The sequence below is a fragment of the Haliotis cracherodii genome, unplaced genomic scaffold (assembly GCF_022045235.1).
Source record: "Haliotis cracherodii isolate W230 unplaced genomic scaffold, xgHalCrac1.p SCAF_7, whole genome shotgun sequence".
In the NCBI taxonomy this organism is placed as follows: domain Eukaryota; kingdom Metazoa; phylum Mollusca; class Gastropoda; order Lepetellida; family Haliotidae; genus Haliotis; species Haliotis cracherodii.
This window is the reverse complement of record NW_027266330.1, coordinates 62980260-63005261: the sequence shown is the minus strand read 5'-3', so window position 1 is coordinate 63005261 and position 25002 is coordinate 62980260. Positions and strand designations below refer to the sequence as shown.

General features: G+C 44.4%; 1 pseudogene; it reads left to right on the top strand.

Annotated features, from left to right (window-relative positions):
* The first annotated feature begins 3994 nt into the window (after nt 1–3994).
* On the top strand, nt 3995–9420 carry LOC139449077 (receptor-interacting serine/threonine-protein kinase 4-like; annotated as a pseudogene).
* Nucleotides 9421–25002: the final 15582 nt, after the last annotated feature.

The window sequence follows — 25002 nt, the reverse complement described above, 5'->3', positions numbered from 1 at the left end:
TGGGATCGGGTGGCCAGGCTCACTCACTTGGTTGATGCATGTAATCGATCCCAATTGCGTGGATCGATGCTCATGATATCAATCCCTGGATTGTCTGGCCCAGACTCGATTATTCACAGACCGATATCATACAGCTGAAATATTGGTGAGGGCTGAGGTAAATTAACAAACAAATCCAAACATTGTCATGTAACACCCCTTTAAATCATTTCACTGACTACCCATCAGACGGAGAATTTATTAACTTCATAATACTGCCACTGTCGTATCAGTGTATTCACCTCACGTCAAGCTGTGTGACCTAGTTAACGAATATAGCCTTTCACGCCCTCTCAAATCAAGCTCTCAATTCACATGTGTGTTCTCAAAACTTACGACATACGGATCTATTCGTCACTAATAAAATAACTGACCTCTTCGGGGGTAATTTGATGAGCTTTGAGCATACGTTGTTTGAAGTAAAGAGTAGCACAAGCAAACCCGTTTACCTATACTGGGTCGCCCATTTACCTATACTGGGTCGGCCGTTACCCAAAACTGGTCCTGATGGACGGGTGTTTATGCGTGGCCACGTTGTGTCAATGTACTTAATGTACAATACTGTATGTACTCCGTGGTGTGCCGTGTCCACAACACTCGCAGATATTTTCTTGTCCCTGTCTCTGTGCTCCACCCAACTTCACTGCGGGCATCCTTCACGTTGTGACATAATGATAGAAAGCTGTATATTATCCAATAAGCGTTCACATGGTTCAGCGCTGTGTTCGTGGAAGTTGTAAAAGCGTCTAGCGCTCTGTGTATGGAAGATGTATATTATCTATTAAGCGTCTAGCACTGTGTCAATGGAAGATGTATATTATCTAATAAGCGTCTAGCACTGTGTCTATGGAAGATGTATATTATCTAATAAGCGTCTAGCACTGTGTCTATTGAAGATGTATATTATCTAATAAGTGTCTAGCGCTGTGTATGGAAGATGTATATTATCTAATAAGCATCTAGCACTGTATCGATGGAAGATGTATATTATCTAATAAGCGACAAGAGCTGTGTATGGAAGATGTATATTATCTAATAAGCGTCTAGCACTGTGTCGATGGAAGATGTATATTATCTAATCAGCGACAAGAGCTGTATGGAAGATGTATATTATCTAATAAGCGACAAGAGCTGTGTATGGAAGATGTATATTATCTAATAAGCGTCTAGCACTGTGTCGATGGAAGATGTATATTATCTAATAAGCGACAAGAGCTGTGTATGGAAGATGTATATTATCTAATAAGCAACTAGCACTGTGTGTATGGAAGATGTATGTTATCTGATAAACGTCTAGCACTGTGTGTATGGAAGATGTTTATTATCTAATGAGCGTCTAGCGCTGTGTGTATGGAAGATGTATGTGATCTAATAAGCGTCTAGCACTGTGTATGGAAGATGTATATTATCTAATAAGTGTCTAGCACTGTGTGTATGGAAGATGTATATTATCTAATAAGCGGCTAGCGCTGTGTATGGAAGATGTATATTATCTAATAAGCGACAAGAGCTGAGTATGGAAGATGTATATTATGTAATAAGCGTCCAGCACTGTGTCGATGGAAGATGTATGTTATATAATAAGCGACAAGAGCTGTGTATGGAAGATGTATATTATCTAATAAGCATCTAGCACAGTGTCGATGGAAGATGTATATTATCTAATAAGCAACTAGCACTGTGTGTATGGAAGATGTATGTTATCTGATAAACGTCTAGCACTGTGTGTATGGAAGATGTATATTATCTAATAAGCGTCTAGCACTGTGTGTATGGAAGATGTATATTATCTAATAAGTGTCTAGCACTGTGTGTATGAAAGATGTATATTATCTATTAAGCGTCTAGCGCTGTGTATGGAAGATGTATATTATCTAATAAGCGTCTAGCACTGTGTATGGAAGATGTATATTATCTAATAAGCGTCAAGAACTGTGTGTATCGAAGATGTATATTATCTAATAAGCATCTAGCACTGTGTCGATGGAATATGTATATGATCTAATAAGCGTCTAGCGCTGTGTGTGATAAACTTATTAGTATAATGTTAAGCCCATATCGGCTGTTTTCAGCAGGTTACACTGCTCAAATGTTTTAAAAAAATTAAGGAAATGTAAATAGTTAATGTTGGTGTCTCATAGGGCCTGTGGCCGGATATTGCAGGGGGCGCGGATGGTCCAGTTGTCTAAAGCGCCGCGATTCGCTGTGTAGAGTTGCGTCCCTTGGGCACGCCAGAAACCTTTGATTGTGGGTTCGAGTCCCGGTTCGTCCCGATTATGTTTCTAGGTTTGTCAGCACCATACCCGTGCTCGTGGGTTTCGCTGAAGTGGTAAACGTCTGTGACCTACTGTTAAAAGCGGAGTTAAACCCACCTCACTCCCTCAGTAGTCGCCAACCCTGCTGTTACCTGACAACAACATTTGTAGCAGACGACATGAAACTGTCAGTTTGTGGAGAACAGAAGCGCCCAGATTGAGGATTGCAACAGCAAGATGCTATAACTTAGTGAAGTTGTGAATATACTACCGTAAACAATGCTAGAAGTGATAGTAAAGCTGTAATGGCGACAGATGTCTGTAAAATCAATTTCGGGCGTATAGATCAATATCTGGTCTGTTCAGCAGGATGGGCGATGCATGCACACCTTGATGGTATGCTGTTTGGTATGATTAATCTGTACGGCTGCCCCTGGTATTGCCCGCCATTCCGCCAAGAGGGATACCCCAATCTTGGCCACGTTGGCGGGTGCAGGGTCTCTGGCGTACACTCTCCGCCCGGGAACATCCCACAGATGATCTGCTGGGGACGTGACAGGGGACTGAGTGGGCTACCTTGGCGGGTGCTGAGTCTCTGCCGTACGCTCTCCGCCCGACAACATCCCACAGATGATCTGCTGGGGACGTGACAGGGGACTGAGTGGGTCACCTTGCCAGGTGCAGGGTCACTGGCGTACGCTCTCCGCCCGACAACATCCCACAGTTGATCTGCTGGGGACGTGACAGGGGACTGAGTGGGCTACCTTGGCGGGTGCAGGGTCTCTGGCGTAATCTCTCCGCCCGACAACATCCCACAGATGATCTGCTGGGGACGTGACAGGGGACTGAGTGGGCCACCTTGGCGGGTGCAGGGTCTCTGGCGTACGCTCTCCGCCCGACAACATCCCACAGATGATCTGCTGGGGACGTGCCAGGGCACTGAGTGGGCCACCTTGGCGGGTGCAGGGTCATTGGCGTACGCTCTCCGCCCGGGGACATCCCACAGTTGATCTGCTGGGGACGTGCCAGGGGACGTCCCATCTGTGGGATGTTGTCGGACATGAAAATTTCGGTTTGTTTTTCTATATTAAATATGAGAAATCCAGATTGTTCCATCAACATTATTTGTACCGATACATATATTTTATCTTGGCTTGATTACCAATTGAAGTTGATTCCTCTTCATCTTTTGTTATCTGTACTCATATCTGATCAAGACATTTTCAAACTATTCAGGATAAATGTATTAGTAGCTTCCTTTTGATATGCAATTACCTATCATCATACAGGATTAGGTCAGGGTGTTCAAGAAGTTGGTGGTTGTTTCAATTCTTATATTTCTTCAATTTCATGCATGATTTATATTTATCAATTTTAAGTTTCCTTTTAACTTATTGTAAACAGTTCACACATTATTACTTTTGTCGTGCACGGTGCAATCTCAATCGGCAATAATCGGTTAAATAAGTGATGTTTGAAGAACAAGTAAAGTATCATCTGTCATTGTACACACTGAATAGAGTTATCGCCTCTTCTGAATCTTTATTTTGACAGACGAGTTATTTTGTGAACTTATTTAATTTACATCGTAATATGTTCAGATGAAAATCATAACAGAAAAAGTGTTTTTTGTCAACTGGACTCATGGCAAAACGACAGTGCGTTGTCCAGCAAACACCACTATGAAACGTGAAATAAACATGATCGACGATCTCGAGTTCGCCAAGCCACGCATTGACCGAGCAAATTTGCAAAAGTACTGTGACCCGTGTTTCATGTTATGTGGTTCATTTACGATACAAAACTTTTCATTGAATGTACTGTCACATTGTACCTATATGCCGACGAGGTTATGGTGAAACAATCTATTTCTGAAATACGTATCTCGAAATGCACCTTTCGATTCACTTCCGGGATCCTGACAGCAAAATGCTAATTCCAGTGTATTACAGGCATATTTTAGTTGGAACTCAGGATAAAATGTGAACTGAAATATCGTCTGTATTAGATACAGAGGATACGCTTGGTTTTTTTTAAATGTCCAGCAGTGAAATGCACAACATGCTGTCTGTTCCCTATCAGCTGATGCGACTCACACTGCATGGAGCTATGCTCTCCAAGCCTCGTTTTCGATCCAAGATGGCGAAAGTGTGAAAAAGGTCGATACATGCCATAAGAGGCGACAAACGGGATCTGATGGTCAGGCTCGCTAACTTGGTTGATGCATGTCATCCTATCCCAATTGTGTAGATCGACGTACATGCTGTCAATCCAGGATTGTCTGGTCCAGACTCGATTATTTACAGACCGCCGTCATATAGCTAGAATATTGCTAAGTGCGGTGTTAAACAACAAAGACAAACAAAAATGAAGGTAAAGTCAAAAACATTGAATATAAACGTTAATGTTGTTAGAGTAAAAATGTTGAATATATATACCATGTCCTGTTTATATGTGATTATCACAAAAAACTACGAATGCGTTATAATTCAATCTGGGGCACGGGTGGCCCAGTCGTCTGAGGCGACGCAATTCGCTCTGCAGTGAGAAAAGTGAGTGAGTGAGTTTGGTTTAACCGCTTTTAGCAATATTCCAGCAATATCACGGCGGGGGACACCAGAAATGGGCTTCACACATTGTACCCATGTCGGGAATGGAACCCGGGTCTTCGGCGTGACGATCGAACACTTAAACCACTGGGCTACCCAACCGCCCCCAGTGAGAAAAGACGTAATTGTTACGTATGGACTGTAATAATTATTAAATCTGTCCATTAAGCCTTTAAAATTGGAATTGTTTAGAGGTATCATAAGTGTACCACAAAGTCGGGCGCACTTTTATGCAGCATAAAGTGAGCACAGAGGCGCTGGAGAACACGCAGTGAAAACAATATTTTACGTTCGCTTCATCGGGCACCTTTCATCACTCCTCAGCGTAACACCGATCGCGATCTGTTTCTTACTGATCCACAGTATCATGCTTCCTTTTAACTGTTTACAGACCGCCGTCGAATAGCAGGAGTATCGGTGGGTGCGGCGTTAGAAGATAAACAAATACTTACACTTTTCTGTAAATAAGGGCGGTCGGGTAGCCTAGTGGTTAAAGCGTTCGCTCGTCAGGCCGTAAACCCAGGTTCGATTCCCGACATTGGTACAATGTGTGAAGCCCATTTCTGGTGTCCCCCGCCGTGATATTGCTGGAATATTGCCAAAAGCGGCGTAAAACCTTACTCACTCACGCACTCACTCACTGTAAATACTGTGAGTTACCGGTGCTGCTGGCAGAGCAGAACATGCGCGAACACTTGGTGTCACTGATTTTCTGTGATACATTCATATAAGTTGCCAACGATTTGCCTTTTCCTTCCATTCAAGCTGTTAAGGCAGATAATCGAGACTGGGTATTCTCTGCCATTAACGTTTTGAATGAATTTTATTATAAAAGTAGACATTGTATCTTTTAGAGTAAACGAATGTTGTTTGAAGGCGGTAATAACAAACGACTACTGAGGAGATAGATCTGCTGTGTTTTGAAACTAGATGTATTATAACGCGTTTCGTTTAAAAATAGACTTAGAGCAGGTATAAATCCGTTATGATATCTCTAATTTCAAACCACAGTAGGTTTATCTCCACCCTACCATGTATTAACAATTTTATTTTGAACTCTCTCATGGCTTTGGTTTCAGTACGTGATGAGGCCTCGCCTTCCAGTCCCAGGAGTTATCGCCCGTAAGGTTGAGCTCTTCATCACTTAATCCATCTTTGAAAACAGATGTGAAATTTCAGACGGAAATCTAATTAACAAATCAGAATCAAGTATTTACTCAAGTCATGGTAGAATTGTTCATTTAAGAATTTACTTCAATACATTATTTGACGTGTATTGAGGTATGACCGTATCAGCCGATGTTCAAAATCGGATTTTCGAAAAGTGGGATACCGTTTTTTACGTTTATAACACCATAAAGTCAAAAACATATTGAAGCCTGTTATTAAAATATATACGTCAATCATTATCATTCATAGACTGCTTATTTAATCATAAACACACAAAACTGAAGGCAACCATACGAATTCAGGCACCTCGCTCAAGGCAACCATACGAATTCAGGCACCTCGCTCAAGGCAACCATACGAATTCAGGCACCTCGCTCAAGGCAACCATACGAATTCAGGCACCTCGCGCAGGGCAACCATACGAATTCAGGCACCTCGCTCAGGGCAATCATGCAAAATATCTCGCTTATTATTATCAGCCAATCAGGAAACCATATTCCTTTTATTGGGGGAGGAATAATCAGCAATATTACCTGGTTAGCCAATCAAATCCCTCGGATGCTGTAGAAGCTATTGATGCTGGGATAACGGTGTTATGTCTGGCATCAGTCCAAGCACCTGTTCATACGTTTGATAACAGCATCGCTACCATTGTTATTGACGATGAAAAGCAAACCCTATTACATCTGGCACCGTCCAGGGGAGACAGAGAAGCTCGATGTTCTGAAGTTGCTCGATGATGAAGCTGACGTCAGTGCTGTGGACGTGTCACATCAGACGCCATTATACCCTGCAGTACGCCGGGGAGATAGTGCCACAGTCAAGTTGCTGCTGGATCATGAAGCTGACGTCAGTGCTGTTGATTGCTACCTTCAGACGCTATTACATCTAGCTACAGAGAACTATGGAGGTACTTCCACGCTTGAGATGTTGCTGGATCATGAAGCTGACGTCAGTGCTGTTGATTGCTACCTTCAGACGCCATTACATCTAGCTACAGAGAACTATGGAGGTACTTCCACGCTTGAGATGTTGCTGGATCATGAAGCTGACGTCAATGCTGTTGATTACTACCTTCAAACGCCATTACATCTAGCTACAGAGAACTATGGAGGTACTTCCACGCTTGAGATGTTGCTGGATCATATAGCTGATGTTGATGCTGCTAATGATGATGGTCAGACGCCATTACACCTGGCAGCGACAAATCTTGGAGGAGCTTAACTTGGAGGTTAAGATGTTCCCGCAGCTCGAGGCTTCTGTTGATGCTGTAGATGCCCCTAGACAGACGCACTGCATCTGGCCGTATCCTTGGGGATTATTCACACCGTTCAGCTTTTGTTCGAGAACAAAGCTGATGTTTATGCTTTTGATGCAAAAATGAAACTTTTGCATTTAGATGCAAGCAGAGGAAATTCCAGCCTTCGGTGAAACCCACGAGCACGGGTATGGTGCTGACAAACCAAGAAACATAATCGGGGCGAACCGGGATTCGAACCCACAATCATAGGTTTTTGGCGTGCCCAAGGGACGCAACTCTACACAGCGAATCGCGGCGCCTTAGACGACTGGGCCACCCGTGCCCCTGCTTTGTCCAGATGTTGCTGGGATGTGATGTCGACGTCAGTGTTGTTGATGCAGCAGGCAGTATCAAATGGGGTATTTGACACTATAAAATTGTTGTTAAAGCTGATGTGAACGCTGTAAATTACTCCTTACAGACGCCTCTGCATCTGGCATCAGAGAAGGGATACTCCGATATCGCACAGCTGCTGCTGTGTCATAGGGCTGATGTCAAGCTAAATTTTGATCATGAACCTACATTGTTTCAAAAAGAGCAGCATTTCATTCATAAATACGCGCCTAAGTTAAATGTAAAGGCGTAAGTTATTTGTCCATTGTCACCTTGGTATTGTGACGTCATAGTTTCCTAAATGTTATGACGTCACGTAACTATATGTTACTACTTCATGTCCGTTATTCAGTTATGGCCTGATGAGACTCGTACGTGGTACGAGTTGAAAGCGCTAGCCTATTAAAACTGTGTTCAATCTTACTCCACTTATTTAATTATTACTATATTGTGCCTGGGAGTTAGAACTTTACTGTGCTTTTTATGTATATAATATATAATAACTTGTAAATGTTTTAAGATGGCCACGTGTGGTGATAGCATAAGCATTAATAATTGGTGGATTATGGGATATTCCTTAAGTTTTAATGTAATGTAAAACAAATGTGTCAACTTATTACATACCTTATTATGACAGTTCACAGATATTACAGAATTTCGCTTCTCCAACATACTTGACAGTTTCTATTCGTAGTTTATGGCAACCCGATCTAATCTGAACAAGAGCATGTCTATGTTTCAATCAGTTGACTTGGTGGATATGTGATTCAACAACCAAAATAGCCTTAACCTAGGCAAAAAGTGAGCTCACTAATACCCCCGATTTCGACTGCAACATATTTCTACGTTCAAAACATGAAAAAAGCAATATTGTCTCAGAAATCCACTTATCAAATCAAACTTAGCTCTGCACATGCCAGTCTTGATACCATCTGTTCTTGCCAAACAAATACAAATTCATTGACCCGTAATGTACGCTTAATCCTAGATGCCCAACTTCTACAACCATTACCTCCTGTTTAATAGGCATGAAATAACAATTTTTGACTTAACCCCCTGGATGCCAGAGGGACATATATGTCCTTCCTCTACAACCCTCACTTAGAAGTCGAATACAATTCAAAATACACCACCCACACAAATACGTCACAGTTTTGAATAAGGTGGGAAATTCCCTGTTCTGTGATATCATCCACCGGCATTTTAGGCCAAGCAAAATTACTGAAAGTGACCTCTGAAAATTAGGTACATCGTAAATGTCGCCATTTTTTACACATTACTAAATCACCACTCACGGCGTTATTTACAGCATGTTTTGAAATCTAAATTTAGGATATTTACTCGGAGAAATGAATTTCAAAAATAGCATATTAGTGATCACGGGTATCTGTCTTTTATGAAATCACCAATGATCATTCCAAAACGTCTCCAATAACCCGAGAATCGTTTCGAATGTTTTGGAAAATACGCGAACACCAAAGATAAGATATGCACACATTTCTGAAAGAATTGTCTTGGTCTTGGAATTGGTTTTTTTGGGTCGTTTGATACACAGAGCAGTGATATCTACCGATTCGCCAGGTGCGTGTTAGCCACAAACAATTTACGAATTATTCCTCTCGTTTTGCATTATACAATCAATGTGTTCATTCTTTTTTTAATATTGTGATCACAGGATATTAAACTGTTCACTTTATTTCTCCAGGAATTGTAAAATGTATAAAAATAAAACCCATGCCAAGTACCCTAGCTGTTGGTTCAACTGTATACGATTATCCTGACAATTCTATACCAATAGAGCTTTCTTTGCATCTTTTAGTGTGTAATTCTGAGATGAGATGAAGAGAAATAATAACAATATCTGTCCAATATTGAATATAATTTGGTTGTTTTGAAATATTCTTTTGGGTATTTCATTACGTACATTGATGCCAAGCAGGTGCGTGTCTTGTCCAATTAAGAAACACGATAAACTAGCTAATTGTTTACATATTCAAGACATTATTTAATTGGTGAAAGCAGTCATTTTATGTTGTGTCGAAAAAGCGTCAAATTCCGTTTTATACATCGAGATTTTCCATATCATGAACGAAAATTAGAGGAGATATATATTAATCAAAATACCAGAGTCATCTTTCTCCGACGTTATGAAAGACATAAAACCAGCCATGACGTCAAATAGAACGGCGTTATTTTTTCGGTATTTCATTACATTTGATGATAAGGCTAGTGCTCCATTAATAATGTTGCAACATTAGTCAAATTACACTTACACATTCAGGAGAATGTTGGAATCTAAGGACTAAGTTATAGGTTAGATAGGGCCATCCATTTCTCTATTACCTCTTTTTTATGAAGCACGATTTCATCATTTCTTATGGTTTTTTTTTACAACTACACGTATACAGTTTCTTTATCGATATTTGTGTTGGAATAGTTTGGTTCCCCGTGAACAAAACACCACGAAAATATATTATCCTTACCCACAGCTAATTCTCACCAAGTGACCTGAGATACAATAAACTAGTGCTAAGCTTAGCGGAGTTATGCCCCCTTTTCTTTGTACGTGTGTAACCTCTCTGTCGCCTGTTGACGTCATAGAGAAAAATCAGTTTTCGTCATTTATGGCAAGCTATTTTTGGCATTGCATGTTTGTCGTTATACATACGCATATAACTCCATTTGGTATATAGTTATGTCATTCAGATATTAGGCAGTAATTTGTTTGCTCACAGATTCCGTAAAGCTAGTAAATAAAAAAAATCGTAGCACAATACTTTTATCAGTGTACGATAAAAAGCGGAGAAATTTACTGTTTTTCAAGGCAGAAAAAATTCTCGGGCAACACTTAGAAGTGTATTTTTTTAAAACCGGTTCAATATTTGCAGTTTACTTTACACCATCAAATAGGAAATTTAATATTCTCCTCCTCTGCGTAATTTTATAGCCAGAGGTAAATCCAGTGCCGCGTGAGCGCAATTCTCGCACAACCCTCACTTTTCCGATCTGTGTGCATCAGAAAAAAAAATCGGCATCCAGAGGGTTAACACTCAATTGACTTTTGAATATTTTACACCAGTATTCCACAGACCTTTCGATGATATAAATATTCAATGGATATCTGCCACATTCGCCTCGCACAACATGTGCTGACACATAAGACAAGCTACTAAATGTACAACTTTAATTTCCTTAACAACATTCAGTCCCCACATTTCCACAATATAATAAAATACGACAAACTTTGGTGTAAATAAATCTTTAAGAAGACATCAAAAGGTAACGGCTTAAACATCGTGAGTGGTCAACGATATACCAAATAATAATAGTTTAGCCTCCAAACAAACATTTCCTATGTGCTAGGTCCATACTAATGACCTCCTGTATACAATATCTAGATATCTATACCAGGAAACACATTCAATTGTAGGCCATTACAGAACCATTTTTTCATATTTCGACAATCTTCCACCATTTGTAAAAACCTATTACCGTTAAGGTTGTTTCATATATACCGTCAAACAATTCCCAAACAAAAGTATTTCAGGACATCAACGTTCTTCTGTAAACTAAAAAGTGTATCAGAGATAAACACAACATCATCAGCAATAACAGAAGAAACAGCTGTGCAAGTTCAGGATGAAGCTGAGTCCTGATACGCCACATGTTTCGGTTTCATAAGATAATTCATTGATAAGAATTGAAAACAGAAGGCCTTGTCGTAAACCCAGAAGACAATCAATACATGTTGAAAACATATTATTAAATTTGACACATGCTTTAACACTTTTATTGAGAGTTTGGATTGATTTTAACATTTTACTTCCTGACCCTCTTAGCCTTAAAAATGTACCATAATTTTCCCTATTAAGTCAAAAGCGTTTTGAGAAGTCTATATAAACTGACGTCCAAAAGAAACTTTACCAGAGTTTGAAATCATTCTTGCTCAAAAACAACGAAACATACATGCATGAAGTAAAGTGTATTGAGAAGATCAATATATCAACATAATCAACACTGAAAATGACAATCATACCGCCACCGAGATCAAACAGAACATTGAATAACAACTGAATAACGTTAACTAAAATATCCCGTGAGAACCTCAAACATTCTGCTATGATATGATCAGGTCCAGCATTCTTAGATGATTTTAGTTCTGTAATTGCTGTACAAACCTCCTCTCTTGTTACAGGAGACTCAAGTATAATTAGGCTTGATATCATGGTCAAAAGAATGAAATCTGCCATTATATGTAGTGGTATGCTGAAACATATATTTGAAGTGTGTATACCGCGAGTCCATTGCTTTGTGCCGAATAGCGTTGCTAGATGAAAAATGCCTGCACATTGTGCTCCACAACAATCATGAGTTACTCAGATTTGTAAATAATTTATCATTTATAGATTCGTAGAAATTTCTTGTTACAGGTTTTACAGTGCAACTGTACTTGTTTCTGGCATGCAAGTATTTTCGTAGCAATGGTTCATCATTAAAATGCACAAATCTCCAAATCTGCACTTCTCTTATCTTAGAAATGTGCACTTTTTATCAAACCAGGGTTGTGAACTTCGTCTATCAAAACTGCATTTACGTTTCATCCACTATGCAGCTTGACATATTGCATTTGTAAGAGATGTTACTGCATTATCAATATAAGAAAGAACTTTGTCACAAAAGCTATGAAGCAATCTAGATATATCAGGTGAAAGTAGATTCTCCCTGAGTTCACAGACCTTGTCCCTGTCCTACTTAAATCTGAGACCATTACCCTCGGCACGTGCTTACCTTGCTTCGTGACCATCCTCACAGGGAGTAGCGTGAATGTCCAGTGACTGAACCCTACATCGTCCATGTAAACAATCACACTATGACGGCATCGAACTCATGAAACAGTTTGACCAAAGAGCGTGAAGTAATAATGTAATTAATGGCACTTGTACCCACTGCTGAGACAAATGTAAAGACCCGCACCTGCATCTGAAACATATCTCCATATGATGGTATTGAGATACAGCAATGAACGCCAACATCTGTTTGTCATCATGTCGTGATGTATAACGGGTATCATGTATATATGAGCAATGGCCCAAACCAACGTGACTTGAAATATCATATAAAATGTAATCAAACTCTGTACCGGCTCTGGCATCAAAATCCCCACTCAGTGGTATATTTAAGTGGTATAGGTAATGGGGATTCTGGCTCACTTCCACTGGAGCCAGATTTCTATACCTATACTGCTACTACAGAGGGATTTTTTATGTGAAAATGATGATGTAATTCAATGATCGTCATGAGATTAAGCTGAATTGACTCTAGCTCACCACCACCTGGAGCCAATCAATGCTTCTATGATATATTTTTTTATAAGTAATAACAGTTCTGCCGCAACTCAACTGGAGTCAGATTTATATATCTATAATGCTACTACAGAGGGAATTTTCTAAAATGATGATGCGACTCAACGATCGTCATGTTACTAAACTAAATTGTAATGAAAATATTCCCTATTATTTTTACTCATACGCATACCATTATTTTGAATGAAGTGATATTCAACATTTTTACTAAGTTCTTTGTTCATTTTACAAGGAGACTTCCTTGGGGTTCTTATCTTCAATAGAAGTGTGATAGTGCCATGTCTCAGTGAGTCCTGCAATGTGATGATTTGCTGGAAGGGACTCGTGTACGAAAACTGTATCGCACAACTTAGAACACAGTCCATAAATATCGCAATACAGGGCTATAATACAAGACGAACGCCCCTATCTGTTATTATTCGGACCATCCTCCATATTACTGTGCCCTTGTAGTCAAAGCATATGTACCCGTGAAGATCCGGGGTACAATAGGTCTTCAGCAACCCATGCTTGACGAAAAAGGCGACTATGCTTTTGGTAAGAAGCGACTAACGGGATCGGTGGTCAGGCTCGCTGACTTGGTTGTTGCATATTATCATATCCCAATTGCGTGGAGGGAGGGGAGAGGAGGGAGGGATCGATGGAGGGATCGATGCTCATCCATCATACAGCTGAAATATTGATGAGTGCAGTGTTAAACAAAAAACAAACAAACAAACAAGGCGTATGTTGGTACCAGTCTGTCTGTCAGACTATCTGGCTGGCTAGCAGACGATTCGTCAGCGTCTTTGACGATGAGCTCGCCGTCCTTATAATAACCCATTTCTTTCAGTTTCTGTAAAGTTTCTCTTTGTTTCATTGAATTGTCGTTAGAGATGCCATACCCAATGCTTTTCAGGTAATGTCTCAGGCTGACCGCCTGTGACTTATCTTCTGGACATATACACTTCACTATCATTTGTCTGGCTGATGTTTTTCCTGTAGAGCCCAGGCGATGTGCTGCTATGACAGCATCAGATGTGAGTGGTGGGTCCTCTTCCCCGGCTGTGTCGTTGAGTATATCACAGACATACTTCTTACATATAAGGAGATCCTCCTTCTCTGACATACCGTAGAATATCATGTTATTTCTACTGCATTACTGCTCATGTCTGTCGAGTTCATGAGTAAGTGTGTTAATCTGTTGTAGTAAGTCTGATTAGTTCTCAGTCCTGCACCATAGTTCATCTACTTCTTTCTTCAAGTTTGTGTTAAATGATTTCAATTCTGATTTGATATTAGCTTTTAAACATGTATGTCTCTTTCTTCACCTGCTGTCCCTGTGTTAAGTGCAACATCTCCACATAATGCAACGTCGCTGGCTGGCAAGGTAAGAGCATAGCACCCCTGTATACTTAGCAATTAAACAATAGAGATTAAACAGACAGAGCTAACCATTGTTAACGTAGCTAGATTAAGTTTGTTTGTTGGTTTAACGCCGCACTCAGCAATATTCCAGCTATATGACAGCGGTCTGTAAATGATCGAGACTGGACCAGACAATCCAGTCATTGACATCATGAGGATAGGTCCACGCAATTGAGATCGATGACTTGCATCAAACGAGTCAGCGAGCCTGACCACCCGATCCAGTTAGTCGCCTTTTACGGCAAGCATTGGTTGCTGAAGACCTATTCCACCCCAGTAGTTGTGTACAGTACCCGAGGACCGCTCCTGGCTTCTGATTGGTCGAGAGGATCACGTGACCTCTGTGATGTCACTTCCGGTCACGTGACTTCCGTTTCCGGTGGCGCACGCATCCAAGATGGCGTCGCATCCGTTTCCGGTGGCGCGCGCACCTCCAAGAGGGCGTCGCTTCCGTGTCCGGTGGCGCACGCCTCCAAGAGGGCGTCGCCTCCGTTTCCGGGGAGGAGGAGGGGAAAACCCGGAGAAGCGCACGTAAAAGGTGAACGGGATCGACATTGAAAGAAGCGCGTCAAAAATCGTTTGTTGTTGTGGTTCTAAACATAGAAAAGGTGGCGGTGGTGGTGAAGGGAGGGAGGGAGGGTGGTGGTGGTGAAGGGAGGGAGAGGAGGGAGGGAGAGGAGGGAGGGAGGGAGGAGACGGGTTCATGGTTTGGGTGGGAGGGTCTTCAAAGCAAAGGATGAGAGTTGTCTTTTGGGGGAGATGGGTGGCCCTGAAAAGGGCCGTTGGAAAAAAAACTGGAACACTGGAACACTGGAAAAACTGGAAAAACTGGAAACGATGGGACGCTGGTAAAAACAGTGGATCAGCATGCCCCTCATGCGTTTGTCACTTTGTTCAGATGATCTATCTTCTTCATCCTCTACTTCCATCTCATCCTCGGACTGAAGGTGTCGTCGGCGCTTTGAAGCGTGTTTTCTTGAGAGGCTTCTGACCCGTTTTCTTTTCTCTACACGAGGTGTGATGCCCGCATGGAGTTGTGCGATGCATTCTTTTAGGTCGAGGACATCGGTGTGCATGTCTTCTATGAGATGAAGCACTTGTGTCACGGGTGTCACGGCTGTCACGGGTGTCACGGGTGTCGACGTTGACGGTGTTGCTGGCGTTTTCTTTCGACTGGGTTCTGGGCAATCTGCAGCGAAATGACCCACGAGTTGGCAGTTGTAACAGGGACGCTGGGGTGTCTTCTTTCGACTGGGTTCTGGGCAATCTGCAGCAAAATGACCCATGTCTTGACAGTTGTAACAGGGGCCCAGGTTCTGCTTCTCTTGACTGGTCATCTTCGGACGGACATAGTGACGGTGACCTTGAGTGTTACACTCGAGGCATGTCACTTCAGGGCAGTACAGGTAACTGTGACTGTTGGTCTGGCACTTCATACAACTGTATCGAGCTGGCATGATTGGTTTCATAGAATGCAGTGTGTGTGTGAGTGGCTTCGCTCTTGTTTTGTTTTTTATGAGAGCCACTGACACCCTGGTTCCTGATTGGTTCCCCAGGCCGCACCCCCGATTGGTTTGTTTCGGTGCCTGGTCTGCACCTCGGTTTTCCAAAACGGACCGACCCCTGTGTTTCTTTTCCATAGGAAATGGATTTTACCATGGGAGAGAAAGCACAACACTGGTTCGACCATTCAGAGTCCGGCATGACCCGAGCACGGTCTATGATTGGTCGACAACCCAAACCTCTGATTGGTCAGATTTCGATCCGTTTTTTTTATTTGGGTGTACATTTGTTTTTCTTCATCCTACAGACCACATAACACGACTATGGGTTCAACTTTTTTTTTAATCCCCCGCTCACATGAACCAACACAACAAAACAAAAAGTCACAGGATTAGGGGCGTCCCTGTGATTTTTTGTGAACACGAGGTGGGGTGGTGACCACGGGGTTGACCACGAGGGTATGAACGTCTGTACACTTTGAAAAAAGAAACTTTGTCACTTGGGGTGAACAAGACACTCGACTCTTCCCTTCCATGCTTCTTGGGACACCAAGCGTCTGTATTTTTCGTTCACTTCTCCATCAGGACAAAACACACACAAGTATTCGCAGGGGACTTTGACGTGCTTCAGATGTTCTTTCCAGGGTTTGTCTGTGGCTTCCCATTGGCGGAGTGCCACACCACAGCAATAACAGGTAACACAGTCACCTCGTCCTGGATAGAAATAGCCAGCCATGGCCATGTCATACGGGGTCTGGGTCATCTGTTTAGGCCACGTTTTAAAAGACCTCAAACGTTCTTGAAATGAATCATAGTGAGGATGAGAAGGATGACACAAGGTGTAAGAAGGAAAAGGTCCCTCCAGAATGTCACTGAGTCGCAATGTGTCGTCCATCAAGAGGGTGTCGTCCCTAAACAGGGGACGTTTTCTCGTTTCTTGTCCTCCCACCTTTTCAGACACCCACTCGGAATCGGGGACAACATCTCGGGAGGATGACATGGCATTCATAGACCGTCTTTGCTCCATGATGACTGTGACTTCACTGAACGAAGGTCTGAGGGTTCGCCTGATTTTATGAAACTCTCCACCCTACTTCCCTTCAACGGAAGGTCATGACCTCCACCTCCTCCTCCTTCACCTCATCACGTGACGTCATCCTGTGTTTGGGTTGACTGACACGCGGCATGATACATGACACACGACATGACACACGGGGATGTGGTGATGTGACCTGGCATGATGGACACCAGGCAGCTGATCTTTCAAGCATGACCTTTGTCGTTTATCTATTTTTATTTTTATTTTACACTTTGGTGTGCACGGACATGACAGACGCACAGGTAGACAGACAGACAGACAGCGTAGACGACATCTCAACTCAACCTCTACCTTCGGTTCGGTACTCTATTGGAGTTGAGATCAATCAAGACACAAAGAGTCAGTTCAATCAATCACTGTTTAATAATGAAAAAAACCAATCACAACGAGATACATTGGAAATACGAAAAGACAATGGCGGAGGGAGTGCTTTGCATGTCCCTACAACAATGGGGCAACGTTTTCCTCTTTCCTCTTCAAGCTCTTCTATCTTCAATCCCATAAGATGCGGTCCACCCTCAAACATGCGAGAGGTCCATCCGTTAAACAAGTACAGTCTATGACCTCCCTGAAACAGACATGGCACATCACTTGACTACGGTTGCAGCTTAGTGTTGTAAAGTTCTTCGAGTGAAGATGAGGATCACCATAAGATGTGATCCTCAGTTGTGATAGGGATGTCATCATACTTGTCATAGGTCAACATACAAGTACAGTCTATGAGCTCCATACAACAAACATGACACATCACTTGTCCGCTGTTGCAGCTGATGTATCTTAACATGTTGTTGTGTCGGCAAACACTACATTCGCGTTGTAGGGGAGTGAGTTGAGCTTCTCCATAAGGATCCAGGTCAACGTTGTCACGGTCGCAAACCATGGGCATACCTGAGGAGAAGACATCTTCCGGTGAGGCTGGTGACCAAGAAGCATCAAGCAGGGGGAGCGTATCCAGATCCATGGAAGGGAGGGTGGCCAGCTTGAGCGCTTCATGGTCTTCACTGTCACCCGTCGGCAGCGTCACAGGTGCTTTCGGTGAATAGGTGGGCTCCCGAGGGGTTTGTTCCCACCACTGTTCTAGCACGGACTGGGCTGAACTGACATCAGGGATCCTGTCAATCATAGGACAGAGTCAGTTCATCATATGAATAGGTATAGTCATCATCAACATAGGCATCATCATCATGAAGATCAACATCACATCAAGAATGACTGAGACAAAGAAGTACTGAATGGTACTTACAGTTGTTCTTGATGAGAGATCTTCAGAGATAATTTCTTCCGGGATCGTCTTTTTGCAGGCGTTGCAGGTGTTGCAGGTTTCAAAAAGGATGTCCCTTTCGTTTCAGTGCCTGCCGCTGCTGCTGCTGCTGTTGTTGCTGGGGTGGGGGGTGGTGGTGGTGGTGGTGGTGGTGGTGGGTGTTGCCGCTGTTGCAGCTGCTGCTGCTGTGGGTTTGCTTGTTTTTTTCTTCTGGGTCTTCTTTATCGTCTTCACCGGTGCTACTTTCTGGGATTCAGTCAGTTTCCGCATCTTTGAACGTAACTTGGCGTACGCGTCGTCAGCCTTTATCTTGGCACACAACATGTCGTACACATCACCCCAAATGTCAGCAGTCATGTCACCGTTCTCATCTCCCCTGGTTCTTTTACCACTCGTGTCGCTCCGTGTCTTGGCATTCAACCGTGTCAACATGATGTTGTCCGGATTTTCTGTTCGTTGTTTCTTCTTTCCAAGTCTTCACGGATGTGTGTCAACACTTGATGGTACTCTCTCCAAACACGTGTTTCTTCCAGATAAAACGCCAACAACCAACACAACGTGAGGAACATCAATCAGAGGGACGATGTTGTTGCTTGGTCCGTTCAGTGAAAAGTGATGACCGGAGAGCGTTGGACGTATTAAAAGACACGGAGGTCCTGCTTTCCGATTGGTCCGTTTTGGTGTCTGGCCTGAGCTTCAATTTTTCCAAACCGGACCGACCCTTGTGTTTCTTTTCCATAGGGTTAGGCTTGTAGCGTGAGAGAGAAAGCTCAACCTCGGTTCGACCAATCAGAGCCCACCCTGGTCCGAGCGCGGCCTCTGATTGGTTGACAACCCAGACTTCGGATTGGTCAGATTTCGTCCGTTTTTTTTCTATAGGGGTTCATGTCGATTCAGTTTCGATCCGTCGATATGAAACCCCAATGGTATATCATTTTATAGAAAGTCATCTCTGTACCCAAAGGGGAGCGTGTCTACAGGCAGCCCTGTGGTTTCGTCGTAGACGAGACGTCGGTTGTCGTACACGGTACGATAGTCTTTTCGGGTGGGTCGACTCACAAGAGCATTTTCGTGCCAAGGTCCTTTTCGAATGATCTGATGAGGGTAATCCAAACCGCTGTCCCAGTATCAGACCTTTCATGGTGTCAAAGTTGAGATGTTGTTGGTTTCGGTAATTCAAAGTGAACCCTCGCACTTTGCAGGTCGTGCGCGTTCCATCAGGTCTGGGGTTCATTAACTCATAGCCATAGTGAATGTAAACGACGCTGTCCATGTCAAAGTACAAGACCCTGCGACCCACCAGAGCAAGAGTCTTGTACAGCTTGAGACGTGCTTGGGCGGTGACCCAAGCAGCGATGGCGACATTGAAATGAGAATGAGGGGTTTGGAATTCTTTCTGCAGGGTATAGGTCACTTCCACCGGTACCATGTGTTCATTGACAACGGTGACATCCTCGATGGTATTGCGTTCATCCCTCCACAAGGTAAGGTACTGTACAGGATCGTTCATATAGACGTTCTGACTGTAGTCTACCCGTTGTCCAAACTTGCCCCAGAGCGAATTCAGTTGCATCTTGGCAATCGTGCAGCGTCCTGGATTTTTTTCGATGCGCTCCTTGTCCAACTCAATGCCTTCCTTGTCGTAAATCTCCTGGATGTAAGCGTCGTGATTCGTACATCCCTCGGGGTATCCGCTGGCTTCGAGCTTCTCCTTGAAATGCCCATCGATGTAAGTGTCAAAGAGTCCCACTTGCTGGGTGTCGGGATTGGTGCGCCCTCCATAGAAGGCGTCGCGAGGGTTGAGCGGCCCGGGGACGTGGATACAGTGGGGTCCCTGCAAGAAAGCACGCAGAGCAGAGTCCCCCCGTTGCATTTGTGTAAACTCGTGCTCCCACAGGGTGACGATCCGTTTCACCTCAGGGTGTTGACTCAAGAGACTCAAACGGTAGTGGGTGTCGGTGTAACGGGCTCCCAATGACGTGCCCAGGACGGGATGCGGTTCTCCACGTTGGGTCTTGTGACAGGCCTGGCACCCATGCCAGAAACAGCCCAGGAATTCGTAGACGGTGCCTGTCGCTGGATCGTAGCCATCCACACTGTACCGATGTTGGCCCTCTCCACAGGTGAACTCTTTTTCACCACCATTCCTGGCGTGCTGGAGGTGCAGATGGGGGTCCCTTTCCATCAGATATTGGAGCCAGTGCATACAGGCTTGGGAATAGTTTCTCTTGGGCTGGTAGCCTTGAGGTGGAAGAATGGCGATGGTATTGGGTTTCAGGTCGTGTTTTCGGAAGGATTTCATGGTGAACGCAGCAGCTGTCATCACTTCTACAAAGGGATCCATGCCAACCGAGTTGATGGCGTTCTGTCTGAAGTCAGCACATCCCCGTCTCAAAATGTCCACATCGCTCTGGCAGTAGGCTAAAAGTTCTCCTTGTAAGTCGAACAAGGCTCCTTCTTGCACTTTTTGGGTATGCCACTGGAGGAAGACTGTACGTTCCGCGGGAGACATGCCATCGGGATCGTACATGTCGGCTGGTGGATAGACACCACTGTAGGTCTGGTTGGCTTCGGTATTGAAAAAGTGCGGAAAATACCCTTTCTTCAGTTCTTTCAGCCCAAAGCTCTTGGGAAATGCTTTCAGGGGGTAAGGTATGAAATTTAAGCTGTCTTCGAAACACAGTCGTCCCAGGGTCACCTGCAGAATCTGTTGACCATGTCGTATCTTGATGGGGAGTTTCACCAGAAGGGGGAACAAGCCCTTTAGGATCAAGTGTAAATCATAGGATCGTGCATTATGGGCCATCACATAAATGCGATCCTCCTTCTGGACTGTCGTGGTGATGTTCTTGTTCTTTGGCTTCTTTGTTTTCTCCACTTCCACCTCCTGCCGGGGTGATGCATGTCGTTTGGAAGCGTGGTTGCTTGAGGGGGAGTCATCCCGTTTTCTTTTTTCCCCCAGGTGGACTGTTGTCCCCTTGCGTGTGCTGCCCTCCTCTTCCTCTTGGTCCTTGTTCTTCTTGGGTTTTTCAGCCAGCGTGGTCAACCACACGCACACATCATGTCGCGTGGTGGGACCTTGAAACACGATCTCACGGCTGGGACCATACCCTTCTTCTCTCCATGGACAGTGTTCGCACAAGTCCTTGCTCACTTCACTGATGCACCGTCCACATCCCAGTTGCACCACGCACAAATTTGGAATGTGTTCCCCTGTGTCTTGCATACATTCAAAATCGTAGAACGCATATTGGACGTCGTCTCGTACGTGATGTTGTTCCTCTTCCCCATCTTCCTCCATCTCTTCCTCCCCCTCTTCCTCCTCTTCCTCGTTTTCTCCACGGAGAGGCGTCATGTAACAGCGATGGTCTGGGGTCATGGGTTCTCGGCACACCAAGCAGGGATGTTCTTCATCGGAGCACTCATGATGAACCATGGGGGTCTCCAAGACACGGACCAGCTGAAAACAGGCCGGACACCTGTGAATCGATTGACAGGCGCTGGGTTTTCCCTCTGACGGGGGTTGGAGATGTTGAGTGTAACACTGTTGATTGGGGAACCAACGTTGACATGTCAAGCAAGGGATCCCGTGCTCCTCCTTGGGTCCGCAATAGCTAGAGTGGAGGCAACGGTGACAGCGGTATTCCTTGGTCCAGGGATGTTTTTCGGGATGATCGTAACGTTGGTCGCAGCGTTCGCAGTAATGGTTAGACCCGTAAAAAGCGGGCATGGAAGTGATGACATCATAGTGGTGATCATGATGATATAAATGCAGTATGGTGGCGTGGGGTAGAGCCTCATCGCACGTGTACAACAGTCTCTGACCCACCTCTTGACTGTAGACTTTCAGTTGATAATTCAGGGGGACCAAGGCCCGTCCCACGCGTGCGAGGTCGTACAAGCCTTGACAGGGACCTTCAGGCAGGCCAAGGTGTCGAAACAAGTCCCGTGCCCATATGCCTTGAGCGTCGACGCGATCCGTTCTCGTCAGTCTCTTTCGCTGGGCGGACCATTCTTGGGTCAGAGGGTGGGGCTTCTGGGCAGAATGTTGTGCCACCACCAGGGCCCGTGCCAAACAGGATTGATCTTCGTTCTTGATCTGTACAATGCACTGTTTGCGTGTTAAAAAGGCTTCGAGTCCAATCACGTTTTTCAGATGGTGACCACCATTGTTCGATCCTAGCCTGTCAGGATCTGCGACGTGTACTAAAGTCACAACCATGATGGCATCGATGTTCAGGGCTTTGTTGGACTGTTGGACTTTTTCCACGGCATGCAAAATATCTAGCCCATGGAGATCTTCAAAGCGACGAAAGGGAATCCGTATGGGGGTGTTCAAAGCGGGATGATCGATACCTAGACCAATACGATCTCCCTTCTGGCCTGACATCGGTTGGTAAAAGTCACCGATCACTCTGTCAAATAAAGCTGGCAGTTCCATGGGAACGCGGTCCGGTGGTACGGTGTCCAAGTAGTCTGGGTTGAAAGTCAAACGATAGGTATGGTTAGCAGTTCTTAACTGCCTGGAACGGGTGGTATCTTCCTCTCCAAACGATAGGGCGTACTTTGGTTGCTTGGCATGATAGCGGTGTGTGTCTGATTAACGTTTGTGCTCCAAGAGGGACTGAACGTCTGATGGATGGACAACCCTTCCCCCAAAACAGTATCGAAATTGGACCAATCCGAAGCCTGGGTGGTCGACCAATCAGAAGACAGCACCGACCAATCAGAAGACAGCACCCGAGTCGAGTTGTGTTTTCTCTCCCATGGTAAAATCCATTTCCTATGGAAAAGAAACACAGGGGTCGGGTCGTTTTGGAAAACCGAGGTGCTGGCCAGGCAACGGAACGAACCAATCAGTGCGCTGCGGCCTGGGGAACCAACCAAGAAGCAGGGTGTCAGTACCTCTCCTATAAAACAAGAGTGGATTCGAGTGGATCAGTGTCACTTGTAAAATTGATTTAAAAAGAAATCATCACCATGAGCAGCAGCAACAACAACATCATAACTGAAAAATCAGAAAACTGGGATGTAGAACTAATTTCAACATCACCACCATTGCCTCCACCATGGCAATGCGGTACATGCCAAGGGAGTCTGCCTGTGTACGCCCTTGGCACAAGGGCACGGGATGGAACTTTCGAATGTGTGTACTGTAAGACCATCCTCAAGGACACCTACGTGCGGCGGTTAACGCACACCGGTAGGTGTACTGTGAGGAGACAGATGAATGTCCACCCGTGCCTTTGCACCGTTGCGTGCACTTGCATGTAAGCATCAAAACGGCCCTTTTCAGGGCCACCCATCTCACCCAAAAGACAACTCTCATCCTTTGATTTGACGACCCTCCCACCCAAACCATGAACCCGTCTCCTCCCTCCCTCCCTCCCTTCCTCCTCTCCCTTCACCACCACCACCCTCCCTCCCTCCCTTCACCACCACCGCCACCTTTTTTATGTTTAGAACCACAACAACAAACGATTTTTGACGCGCTTCTTTCAATGTCGATCCCGTTCACCTTTTACGTGCGCTTCTCCGGGTTTTCCCCTCCTCCTCCCCGGAAACGGAGGCGACGCCTTCTTGGAGGCGTGCGCCACCGGACACGGAAGCGACGCCCTCTTGGGGGTGCGCGCGCCACCGGAAACGGATGCGACGCCATCTTGGATGCGCGCGCAAGTCCCATCATGCCCTGCGCAGGTCACGTGATCCTCTCGACCAATCAGAAGCCAGGAGCGGTCCTCGGGTACTGTACACAACTACTCACCCCGGATCTTCGCGGGAAAGCTGGATAGAATTTGTTCAACGTGGCTTGGATCAGTATTTCAGTTCTATGAAGGCGAGTTGGTACAGCCGTAGTGGTACAGCTCGTGTCCGTTTACCACTTCGGTGAAACCCACGAACACTGATATGGTGCTGACAAACCTGGAAATATAATCAGAACAGCCTTAGAAATCCGTATGTTCATAGTTCAGAGGGCTAGTGTAAACAATGTTTTAGCAAAATTAAAGCATTGAGAACTTGTTCAGAAATCAATGAAAACTACCATCATTGGCTTTTGACTTGTCCTTAGTACAATTAAGTAGTATCGGGCTAGTGGGCTAGTTTGATGTCAAAGGCTGCAGGCTGAGTGAGTGAGTACGGTTTTACGCCGCTTTTGGCAATATTCCAGCAATATCACGGCTGGGGACACCAGAAATGGGCTTCACACATTGTACCCATGTCGGGAATCGAACCCGGGTCTTCGGCGTGACAAGCGAACGCTTTAACCACTAGGCTACCCGCCCGCCCGCTGCAGGCTGAACAGATATAGGTATAGTTGGATATAATCAAAACTAAAAGATGAACAGAGATTGATATCGCTGACGTCACCTGTCACCTGAGTTAATGAAGTTCAAACGTTCAGGATAGTATTTCCGTGTGGGAAGTGTTGGGGCGTTCAGAACAAGGGGGCGTGGCTGTCTTTGTATGTACATGCAATACAAACACCTTTCCTTGCATATGCAGACAGATATCATTTTGTTCAAAATATTGATTCTTATTTAATTAAAGCACCGACTCTATGGTTTTAAACACAACGTTGTTATATGGCAGCGTATTTTATTGTTAAACAGTGATTGTAGCTGTGTTGCATTGTTTATGTTCGGATTGGGTAGACGCTCACTGC